Source organism: Mustela putorius, unplaced genomic scaffold (assembly GCF_011764305.1).
Source record: "Mustela putorius furo isolate JIRA1106 unplaced genomic scaffold, ASM1176430v1.1 tig00000765_pilon_pilon_pilon, whole genome shotgun sequence".
Lineage (NCBI taxonomy): Eukaryota > Metazoa > Chordata > Mammalia > Carnivora > Mustelidae > Mustela > Mustela putorius.
Window position 1 is genome coordinate 3,992,994 of NW_025421470.1, and position 12,111 is coordinate 4,005,104.

Genomic DNA, 12,111 nt, shown 5'->3' on the forward strand with positions numbered 1-12,111 from the left:
GGGATGGAAGAACATTTGCTATGCAAATAAAGCTGAACACGATTCCTGGCTTCTAACTACTCCCCCTCCACCCCTGCAAACACTGTCCCTCCCTGCCCTGTACCTAAGTTGGGGGGGAGGGGGTTGGGGGGAGGGAAGGAGGCAGAAACCAGAGCTGCACATTCATCTCACCTTCTGTCTTAAACTCTTAAGGACGCCCCAGCACTGAGGTCAAACCAGATTCTCTGAATGGGTCTTAGAGTTCTGATCCAGCCCACTTCCAAATGTTGTCAAATGTTTGTTCTTCCCTCTAGAGAAGTATGGCACACCCTCTGCAGATCGCACCCACGCAGAGGACAAAGGAGGGGAGTTGGACCTGCTGGTGCCTGCCCTGCCTTGGTGCCCACCACAAGCATCTCCGCGCCCATCCAGGAGCAGCCCTGCTCTATGTAGTAGCTTGTCTGAGCACATGCAAAGTGAGGGCTCAGGTGTCCGTGAGGTCGGGGGGGGGGGGAGTGGGGGGGTGGGGGGGTGGGGAGGAGGAAGGAGCTCCTTTATGTTCCCTGTCCCACACTGGATCCACTCACTGCCTCCCTCTTGCCTCACCTTGAAGAGGCTGCCAGCCTGGCTTTGTACACATTTCTGGTGCAGAGAACGTCCAGCCCCTCCCTAAAGAATCCTCATGGGCGAGCTGGGCAGCTGGTCTGCTGGGCCCTGTTCTTTCAGAAAGTAGGACATGTGAACGGGAAGGCTTTGTGACACCTCACCTTGCAAAGTAGCCCCCATATGCCTCTCCAGCTCTGACTTCTGTCACCCTCCAGTCAAAGCCTGGGAGGTGTGCTTGAGATAGAATTCTGGAGGTTGACTTTTAATGAAGTTTGTTCAATGATAACTCGCTCTTGTTAGCACTGGTGCTGCATTTATCAAAATGCTTGAAAGGGCACTGTGGGTAGCCGGTTGGCATCCGCACTGTCCTGGGAGCCTGCAGTGATGTTGTCACTGATGTCCAAAATGCTGGCATCAACAACGTAATGTCACCTTTCATCTCGACACGGTGAAAACAAGGTTTGCATTCACTAACACAAACTGAGCAATTCTATTGGGCCCCTGAGAGAGGGTAGATGGAGTGTAGACTGCACTAGGGAGATCAGGCTTGGCCGGTCCATTGCAGAAATGTGGCTCGACAAGAGGCAGTACTTGGGACTCCCCAGGCAGAGGGAGGTTGGGGGTTCACCCATCCAGAGGCTAATTGTAGAGTGGATCAATTAGAAATGGATTAATTCACATAGGTAAAAGTGAGTACCTTTATTTTATGGTTTTTTGGAGCTATGGGTGCCATCTTGGAGAGTCTAGAATATGTTCCCAACGTGATGAGGGTAGGTGTTTTGTTAGGCGTGTTTTAGGAGAGGAAGTACGTCCTGAGCACTTTTCTAGTAGTAGTAGAAGTAGCGGTGGTCATAACTAGGCATTTAGGAGGGGCCGCGTGCTCTTCGAAACCTGAACACGCCATAACTCATTTCGCCAGAGTTGCATCTTTGTGATACTTTACAGAGGAGACTGGGGCATCAAGAGGTTAAGTAGCTTCTGTCCTGTTCTGGGTTCTCTGGGAGGCAGGAAGTTTTTTGGGGGGCGGGGGTTGGCGTCTGTCTTGGTGGGACATCTTCTCCACACCTCTGCTTCTCTGTGACAGGACACCGGCCATCAAGGCCATGTCTAGCTTGGAGGACCACATGTGACCAGGACTCTGGTGGACGGATACCACACCCTGGGAAGCCTGCCACAGACCTGCGGCCAGAGATGCCCTGGTCTAGTCCAGGAAAGCCTGTCGCCCCGCCCCCCACACACACCCACACCATTTCCGGGTGGCGGCCCCAGGGTAACAGAGGGAGGCTCGGGCAGTGAGGTAGCAAGGAAAGCCCCCCCTTCTGACCTACTGGACCCAGGGGTCCTCTGAGAGCAGAGCTTGGGGCCACCAGCACCTCTCAGGATAGCGGGGCAGGAATCCTGGTCCTTCCTGCTGGACAGGGTCCAAGGGAAGCCATGCGGCCCCTGAGTGCTGCTCCTCCTTCCCCCTCCTCAAGCTAAAATTTCTATTACCATGACCCTACTTTTCCCTCCATCACTCCCCAGCCCACCCGCTTTCTCCGGAACTGCCTGCCTCTGGGTTCCCGAGCCAAGGGGCCTTTAAGATTTGGGGTCTCTGACACAGAACGCCCTCCCTGGCCGGAGCCTCAGCCCTACTTAGCTGCCCAAGAGACACCCAAGCCCAGAGACCCAGTTCTGGTCTCAGCACACCTGTGGGACCAGGGAGCGCTGTGTCCTCCCAGAGCGGGGCGTCCCCAGAGTTAAACTGGGATTCCCAATGTGCCCATCCCGTAAGGAGGTCACTAGCATGCAGCATGTTTAATAGAAGGTCACTGTCATTTCCACAGAGCCGGACACACGGCGCATGCTGAGCCTGGGACCAAGCCTTTTATTTCATCCTCGCAAAGGACATTTTTTTTTTTTTTTAAATCACAAGAGGCAGGCTGAATTTAGCTTTGTGATTTATGTTACTGTGTTGAACTATATTGATAGCTTTGCTAATGTTAAAGCAATATCCTATTACCAGGATAAAGCCAACTTGATCATAATCTATTTGCAGAGAGTTGGATTCATTCTGTTAGTATTTGTTTAGGATTTTTACATTTATATTTGTGAGTTAGGTTGGCTTGTAATTTTCCTTGAACTATTTTCGCTGGTTCAGGCATTGATAAATGAGTATCTTCTGTTTTTCAGTTCCTTGGAAGAATTTTTGAAAGACTAGAATAGTAAGTTTAACTGTTCCTAGGAACTAACACGGAAGATCCTCTGGCCAATTATTTGGTGTACGCATCTACTTAAGTCCATTGATAAAGTCTGCTCCCTGTGTTGGTGAGGTAGCAGAAGGCCGGCTGAGGACAGGGCAGACCCCCTTCCCCCGCCCCCATAGGATGTATGCGCCATTCCTCAGGCACTCCCGGCTGCCCTAAAACTGAGGGAAGGAAAAACAAATAGTTAAGTTAGAGAGATCACAAACCTGCAAGACAGGAGTCATCCTCAGTCTACAAAAGTCTCAGCAATTTGCAAGAACAAAGCATTTCTATCAACCTAGCTTCCAGAAGGAAACGTAGATACAACGAAGTGTCCCCCTCACACACAGCCGGTGGAAAAATGCTTGAGTTGGCCGGAGGGTAACTTTCCTCCCGGAAGCTCCCAGCCATCTTAATCTTAATGCTTTGCTAGAGGGAAAACAACCTTCACTTGACAACGGAAGGCCTCTGGCCTCCGGAGTCTTCTTTAACATATGAAAATCCTTTAGAAACCTTCCTCCTCCTCACCTCCCCCAACTCCCAAGGACACAATCAGCCGCTGCTCAGCACCCAGGCGCCTCCGCGCTGTCTGCCCAGGGGTCCTGCTCCCCGAGCTTTAATAAAAATCACCTTTGTGCACCAGAGACGTCTTGAGAATTCTTTTTTGGTCGCCGGCTCTGGACCTCACGCCAGTGAACCTCACCTATATTCCTAAACCCCGTCAGTGTTGTTATCTTCTGTTTTTTCACTGATGTATTTCTTTGCCTGCCCTTTGCAGGCCGAGAGAGAAGGCGGTGGATTTGTAAAGATCTTGTAATTCTAGAAATGTTTCCTTGAGACATTTTGGGAAACTGTTGTTAGGTGTACGCAAGCTCAATGACTATATTTTCTAGGCATTTTGTCATTATCATGGGCTCTCCTTATTCTCAATAAAACCTTTTTATTCTCAGGTCTATTTGGTCCATTACTAATGTAGCCAAACCAGCTCGTTTTAAATACGTCTAATGAATAACCTAGCGTACTACGGTCTTAAAAAAAATGAGGCAATCTGATAATCTATGTATTTTTTAACCCTATTCATAGTACCTGGACGGTTTAGCCCAACTGAGAGTATCTCCACGCATGATGGCTGAGGTACGCTGCATACTCGTCTCCGTGTGTATTTTGTGTTTTCTTATCCGGCTTTTCCGGACGGAGTGTTACTCTTCCCCTTCAGCCTTCTTTGCTTCATTTTGTTTGGCTTCACTGAGTTCTTTTCCACTTACTCCATTTTTTTCTTCTTTGGGGTTGGACGTAATCAGCATATACTCTATTTCTCATTTTTTTTTTTTAAAGGTTTTCTTTCTTTATTTGAGAGAGAGTGCATGTGTGAGAGAGAAAGCGTGAGCTGGGTGCGGGGAGCAGCAGGCAGAGGCAGAGGGAGAAGCAGGCTCCTCCACTGAGCAGGGAGCCTGACGTGGGGCTCGGTCCGAGCTCATGACCTGAGATCATGACCTCAGCTGAAGGCAGAGGTTTAACAGGCTGCTTTGACCCAGGCTCCCCTCTGCTAAGTTATCTTTAAAAACCCTGGCTTCTAGGGGCATCTGGGTGGCCCAGTCGGTCCAGAGCCTGGCTCCTGACTTTGGCCGGGGTCCTGATCTCAGGGTCATGAGATCCAGCTCCGTATCGGGCTCTGGACCTGCCACTAGGATTCCTTCTTCCCTTCCCCGGATACATACTTCTACTTCACTCTTGTGGCTGAGGATTTCCCAAGTTTTCCTGCAAATTCTGCCGTAATTATTCACAAAAGAAGTCGCAAGCGGGCTTCACTTCAGAGCCGGTGTGACGCAGCAGTTCAATGACAGCAAGAGGAACTCAGTTTCTAGTTTTCTCCACGCGGTCTGTTTTGATGGAGGAGCCTTCGTTCCCTGGAGCTAGCTTCGTGCTGATGGCAAGGGTGCTGGGAAGACAGTGATGGGGAGGCGATTCCTGAGCACAAGTAAGTGGGGCTCTGCAGCTCCCTTAGAAGAGTGAGAAAACCCCCAGACCCCCTCCCCAAAGCCCCGCCATCTCCCTCGCCGGAAGCGGGCTGTGTGTTCACCCCTGAAGCGGGAATCCTGGAAGGGGATGAGAAGCAGCCCGTGGAGCCCGAGACTGGGTACACACGCCCACCTCTCGCGCGGAGGTCCCGCGGGCTACCCAGCCCGATCGCAGGCTCAGGGAGCTGTGCACACGCCAGCAAAACCTTCGTGAAGCTGCCGAGAGAAGGAGAAACGCGTGTTGAGAGAGTCACCCGCACACGAGGCTGACTACAGAAACACACACGTCACCGGGTGTGAAGGTGGGCATTAGGGAGCCGGGTCCACCATCGGGTCACTTGCAGACAGTTCCAGACACAGTCCAGATGAGGGACCGGGAGGCGGGCTGAACACAGAGCGGAAGCTGACACCTCGTAACCTACCCCGCCCCCCCCCAGGGTGGGCCCTGTGTGACATTCCTCCTTGAACCTCCCAACTAGCTTAATATTAATGCCTTGCTAGAGGGGAAAAGACAACCTTAACTTGACAAGTGAAGGCCTCTGTTATCTTGAGATACGAAAGTTCTTTGGAAACCTCCCTTTTTCCTTACCGGCACCTTCCAACCTGCAGGTCTAAAACAGCCACGCCTCATCTGCCTCGGGTCCTGTCCTCGTGCTTTAATAAACCACTGTTCTGCATCACAGAGGTCTCAAGAATTCTTTCTTGGTGGTCGGCTCCGGACCTCACTAAATCTTCATCTGTCCCACCGGACCTGGGTGCTGTACACGTCCTGGAACGTTTTGCCTCGGGCCACCAGGACACCTGTGAAACAGGAGAGCTGGGTGGGTCCCCGGGCTATCTGGATCTAAGGGTGGGACCCAATGCGCAGGGTGGGAGAGAAAATTCTACCCGAGAGTCCGGTGGCAGGCCAGAGAGGCCTGTGATTCGGAATGAATTCAGCTTTCCTCCTCTCCCGCTTCGGGAGCACCGGGAAAAGCCAAGCCTTTTGGACTACGGTTTAGCTCACCCTTTCCCTCCCGGGCGTCCCTTGCCTGCGCTGCGTGGGAAGACCTCACACCACTCGTGGGGGCCTCGGGAGCCGTGGGGGGACTTGGAACTTGGGAGCTGCAGGCCAGGGAAAGCTGGCCTAGGCCGGCGGGAGGGTCCTCGCGCCCAGGAGCTCAGGGAGCAGCAGATCCTGGGGCTCACCCAGGGACTCAATCAGGGCTCCCCAGAATTTCCTTCCTTAATCCGAATTCGAGGCGCCCACCACCGGAGCGGTCCTGGAGACGGGGGAGGGGGACACTCTCCTCCCGGCCCCCATTGCCCGCCGGGGGTGGGTGGGGGAACGAAACCCACTCCGTGGGATCCCCCCAGCCGGCCGGGGCCAGAAGCGCTTCCCGGGCTTTCCCTGGGGGAAACTCCTCCTCCTGCCACCCGAGCGCCACCCGCGCCCCGCCCGGACCCGCCCCTCCCGGGGCCGCGCACCGGCCTCCCCCCTCCCCCTGCTGGAGGTCACCGGGGACCGCGTTTAGGGGTGTCACCCTGGCAGTCGGACACCGCCTCCCGGGATTTAAGCGAGCGCCAGGGAGCGTCGGGGACTCCGCGCCGGGCCGAGGAAGACGAGCGGGGGCGGGGGAGGCGGCGGCGGCGGAGGAGGAAGGGCAAGGGGCGGAGAGCGCCCGGCCCGGGAGCCCCTCGGGTAAGTCGCGCGCGCCGCCGGTTCTCCGTGCGAGTCTGGCGTGCGGGTCCCGGGCGCAAAAGGAAGGTCTGGGCGCCGGAAGACGAGTCAGGCCCCTTCCGCGCTGGGTGGCAGCGCCTGGACGGGAGGCCAGGTGTGCGCGGCGTGAGCGCGGCAGGTGCGTCCTTCCACCGGCGGGACTCTCCGGGCTGGGCCGGGCAAAGGGCCCTCGGTGGGGCTGGAGGCTGCGACCCTCCTGGGATCCCTTGGTGCGCCGTTCGGAGGCCCCCCGGCCACCGCGTTGGCTGCGCGCGGCCCGGGCACCTTTTGCTTCGAGGCTCTGGCTCACTGGTCGGAGTAGTGGGTGCCTCGGGGTCGGCCCCTCGGCCACAGTCGGCTGCTGGACCATCGGCCTTCTGCGGCCCGGAGCTGGGGAGCAGGGGTGCGCGTTTTCTTTTGGGGGACAGGAGGACAGAGTTGTCTACCCGTTTCTTTGTTTCGGGAAAATCTCTGCAGCCCCGGAGTGTTACCTGAACTCCTTCTGCTGCTTGGTTCCCTCCCGAGGTGGGGAGAAACTGGAAACTCGCTGAGATTCCGGGAGCGATACGGCCAGGGCGGCGCGGACGGCGGGGAAAGGCTCCCGGGCGGGCCCCCTGGCGAGGCCGGAACGGCTCGGCGGTCCCGGGGAGGCACTGTCGGCAGCCGGACCCCGGCGGCGGCGATCCGAGCCAGGCCGCCTGAGCGCCCTCCACCTGAGGGTCCGGTGGAGCCCGGCGGGGAGGAGCGGTCCTGGCCCCCGCGCGCGCTCCCTGCCGGGGACAAGGCCGGCCCCTGGGCGCTTCCGTCCAACGCACGCCGTCCAGCGGGACTCGGACGGTGGCCGCGCGGCGGAGCGCACCAGCCTGGCAGTGGATATCTTGGGCGGCGAACCCACCACCGGCCTTGGGGAAGAATCGCCTTATGGCTCGAGTTCTTCCGTCCCCAGCCCAGAGGGCGCTTGGGTGTCTAGAGCCCTGAGGGCACAGCACAGTGGCCTAGAATTGAGCGAAGCCCCAATCCCTTTTCCACCGCACAGGCAGCAGGCCTGGTCAGGAGGAATCCTAGTGGCTCGCTACCCGAGGTCCACCTGGTGGGCAGGTCACCCAGGACTCAGCCCTGAGACTGTACCTTCCTCCATTCCAATGGGAGCAGTGGCCCTGGGGCTGAGATAGGGGGTCCCTGATCCTTGCCGTCATGGCAGCTGTGGAGGGTCCCCTGGATCATGGAAAATTACACAGGCTGCCAAGCGGAGTTCCAAGGTGTTTAGGAAGCCCAAGGGAGAGGAGGCTTGTTGACTTAGCCTGGGAGGTCGCGGAAGGTTCTCCAGGAAGTGAGGCTGGCACCAACCTCCCCTGCAGGCGGGTGGCCCGGCCACTGGGAATGTGGGCAGAGCTCACCCAGGCCCAGGAACCTGGGGCGCAGGGACCCACGGAGTCCAGGCTCCCAGGATGCCCTTGCTGAGCGAGGTGAGGGGGTCTGGTGGACCAGGTGATGGGGGGTCCCCCCAAGTCACTGGGGTGTGGCTTCTGTCTTCCCAGCTTTCCCAGAGGGGAGGTCGGTCCTCTTGCAGACCTTACCCAAAGTTGGGGTTCTGGGAAAGGCAAGGACACTGCCAGGGAAACATGCTAAGCTCTCCAGTTGGGGGAGCCCCTTAGTGGAGGACTCGTGCCTGGAAACGGTCATTCAGCTCTTTCCTCTCTGTTCTTGTGGTTTTTAAATACCAGTGGCTGGGCAGCCCGGGCCTTTGCTTTTGGCCCGGACCAGCGAGCGCCTTCACTCTCAGCGCTCCCAGAGTCCGCCTCCTCCCAGCAAGGCCACGCTGTTTGTTGCCAGGACCCTGAGTGGGCTCAGTGCTCCGACTTCGCGCCCTCGGCTGCTCTGCCCTGGGCTCCGCCGCCAGAACTGTAGGAGAAAATGTAGCCACATTGGTATTAAAATAACAGCAAATGTGGATGGGGCACTTTCTTCCAGCCAGGTGTCACTCCAGACTCTTTAATCACGTCCTTCACTGGGACGCCTGGGGGGCTCAGTTGGTTAAGCCTCTGCCTTCGGCTCAGGTCACGATCCCAGTGTCCTGGGATCGAGTCCCACGTCGGGCTCCTTGCTCGGCAGGGAGCCTGCTTCTCCCTCTGCCTCTGCCTGCCGTTCTGTCTGCCTGTGCTCGCTCTCCCGTCTCTCTCTCTCTGACAAATAAATAAAATCTTAAAAAAAAAAAAAAATTAACGTCCTTCACTTCAGCGGGAGTCACCGGAGAGGCGAGACGCTGGCCGAGGATCCTGGAAGCCGTGGAAGGCCACTGGGGATGAAGCCTGGCCATCTGGTTCCTTAGGGCTCTGGTCGGTCCTGCGACTGCCTCTTCCTCCTGGAGACTGGTGTGTCCCAGGCACCAGGGTGGAGGGCCAGGGGAGGGAGCTGAGAACCAGGCCCAAGGAAGCCCCATGAGGCCTGTGCTTGCTGGCCGGCCGGGCTGGCTCCGCCTGCCCACAGCCGCACCTGGGCTCTGTGCTGAAGCTTCTAGAGCAAGCTGGGCAGGAGCGTCCGGGACTCCTCCGTGGGGCAGTGCCGCGGGCTGAGCTCCCTGGCTAATGGGGCGATTGATGGGGGACAAGATTTGGGTCAAAACGTGTGGTCGACAGGGCACTCCGGACACACGTGGGCTTCTCAGGAAGGGAGCGCCAGGAGTGCAGCTGGCCCTCGGTCATCTCCGGCCCAAACCTGCGGCCGGACACCCGGGAGAGCTCTGTGATCCTGTGGGGTCACCGCATCAGACGGACAGTGGAGCTCGGTTCACTGTTTTTCTAAATCCTCCAGAAAAATCACAGGTTTGGGAGGCCTGGGAGTCGAGTCCAAGCCTTGATAATGGGAGTAGGAAACGGAAGGGAAATGGACTCGGTCAGTTTGGTGGCCGGTCCGTTTTGGTTACTTAAGCTGGCTTGCTGCTGGGGAGGGTGAGGGGTTCTGGAGAGGCACCGGATCTGCCCGCTTTCCCACCTCTGTTCTGTTCTGGATCTCCTGGGGTCAGCCTGCTTCCCACAGCTGCGGAGTCTTCCCTGCTCTTCCTTGCCCCCCGCTTTCCAGGGCACCCGCAGGGACCTCCTGACGTTGGGTCTGCACCAGGACAAGGTGGTGGTTTCTGGGGTTGGGGTGCAGGGGCATCACGTGAGTCCCATTCTGGCTTGGTAGTGGGGACCCTAACGGCCATCTGAGGGAACCCTGGCTTGGAAGCCTCCAGGGTAGTCAGCCTGGCTGTGGAGGAGGGAGACTTGGAGGCTTTGTGCGTTGACCATCCTGGCCCCAGCCACATGTGGAAATGTCACGGTCAGCCTTAGGGGCATCAAGGGAGAAAGGCAGACACTGATTTTCTGGTGGGGATGTGGGCAGTTACTTAGATTGTGCACAGGGAAGAGGGAAGGTGTCTTGAAGATACGCTTGTAGGGGCGGCTGGGGGCTCAGGTGGTGAAGCGTCTGCCTTCGGCTCAGCTCATGATCCTGGGTCCTGGGATCGAGCCCCGCATCGGGCTCCCCTCCCTCTGCCTCCCACCCCCACTCCTGCTGTCTCTGTCACGCTCTCTTTCTCTCATATCAATTAATAAGATCTTAAGAAAACAAAAAACAGAAAGAAACAGGTTTGTAGAGGTGAGTGAGGGAGGAGGAGGGTAGGGCTGGCTCTGGGTGAAAACTCCAGGCATTTTGTCGGCGTGGACGGAGCTCGGCTGGGAGGCTTCACCGGCCCGTGTGTGCGGGGGGCTGAGCGAGCAGAGATAGGGCAAGAAAGCACAGGAAGTTTGAAGGGCCGCGAGGGTTGCAGGAGCCACGGCTGAAGTCTGGAGGTTCTGGAAGTTCCCGGAAGGGCAGAGTTAACAGGAGGATCGGGGGGGGGGGGGGACCCGGGAAGAGGCCGTGGCATCAAGCGGACGGACGTTTGACAGAGAAACGTCTTCAAGCGAGAGAGGAGCTGGAAGGTGGAACAGGTTTTGCGTGGGCTCGAGACCCAGCGCCAGCGTCCCCCATGGTCCCTGCTCCCCAAGGGGCCTTCCTGGCGGGGCACCACACCTGACCTCATTTCAACCCTTGATCAGAACTTGGTACGCGGAGCCTGTGTCTACGGATGTCAGGTTTGGAGCTCCTTCTGTGAGTGTCTGACCACAGGCCATGTAAGATCACCCTGCCTGGCCCCCAGCCAGAGCTCGGTTCTGTTCTAGAATCTTCTGGGATAACATACACGTGGATAGCTCACCTTCCATGGTGGATCAGATGGTTCACAGTTTGGTGAACACGGTTCTGTGCAAGGCAACTCGTCGATATTTAAACTTGCATTGCTGGAAATGTGGTTTTCTGGGTTGAGTCAAATCTGCCTTTCTGACGTGGCTGACCATTTGTGTCCTGCTTTCTTTCGTCCTCTGCCTTGCACAGAATAAGCTAGATCTCTTTTGGACATAACCATTCCTCCAGGGCCAGCAGGTAAACTGTAGTTGCTGTCATGATGTTACTATCGTGTGTGCCTATCGTGCGTCTTGGCCACTGCTGGACACAGTGTCCTCGAAACAACCCTATTCATTGATTATCCCATTCTCTGGATGGGCGTGGGCGAGGTCTTTAACCCTTAGCCGTGGCCTTCGCAGTCTCAGGACTCCTCCCTCCCGGAGGGACCTGGGAGCCTCTCCAGCCCGTGTCCCATTAAGTATGTTGTTCACCTGCGCCTGGGAGGTCACGCACGTCCTCACCGTGGCGGCTGCTTGCGTCCAGGGGCGCTCGCTCTCAAATTCCATCTTTCTTACTTGGCCTCCGGAACTCAGAAAATATCAGAACACTCTTGTAAGCTACAAAGCTTAGCTTGGAAGAAAGCAAACGAGCAAAAAGAACCCGACCCAATTCCTGCCCTAAAAAGTTTGCAATCGCACCGGGACAATGAGGCATTCATGGAAGAAGAAACGGGGAAGATGCTGGCGGTGCCTCTCCCAGGTGATGTCTCTGTCTGTCTCTGTCTCTGTCTCTCTCGTTCCCGTGTGAATCACCGCGCAGGCTTTCCGTCCGGTTGTCTCATACTTGTTTGTGTGAAGGGTTGATCAGACCCACCACTGTCCCGTAACTGACGTCTCACAGCACTTTGCATCTGCGACAGGATATGAGAGCATCTTTTCGTATGATGTCATGTTGGGCCGTGGTTGAGACACAAGGAGCGTTCAGGGATCACTTGTTTATTGGACAGGGCGTGTGTGTTGGTGTTGCTTGCTTCGGAGTTGGAAGGAGGGGGGTGCGGGGGTCCAGGACGGTGGGGCCTCGTCATCCTGTCCCACCCCGTCACTCCCCCGGCGTCTTGAAGGCGCCCCGTGGGGCTCCGCGCAGCTGCAAACGCGTGAGTGGTCGTGTGCGGTGGGATGGGCGGGGATGAAGGTATGAGGAAGACCCTGGGCCCCCAGATGGGAGTCTGGATCTATGAGATTGACCTCGTGTGCATCGGTTTGCTGGTTTTCAAAATACAGCAAGTGCCTCCTGAGATCCCCAGAGAAAAGACTCGTGGTTGGAAATAGCTTCATCCTGTCGTGGGGCACAGGCAGGATGTCACCGCGCGGTCCTGCCCTGG

General features: G+C 57.0%; 1 protein-coding gene across 3 annotated transcripts in view; it reads left to right on the forward strand.

Annotated features, from left to right (window-relative positions):
* The first annotated feature begins 6,425 nt into the window (after positions 1 to 6,425).
* Positions 6,426 to 12,111, forward strand: part of TMPRSS2 (transmembrane serine protease 2) — a 34,424-nt gene continuing 28,738 nt past the window's right edge. The window contains exon 1 of one of the 3 annotated variants that reach the window (NM_001386127.1): positions 6,426 to 6,509. The gene's annotated coding sequence lies outside the window, so the exon portion shown is untranslated. Of the gene's footprint in view, positions 6,510 to 6,564; positions 6,667 to 12,111 lie in introns of those variants that run through there. The other 2 variants (XM_045084265.1, XM_045084266.1) reach the window with 2 other exon arrangements.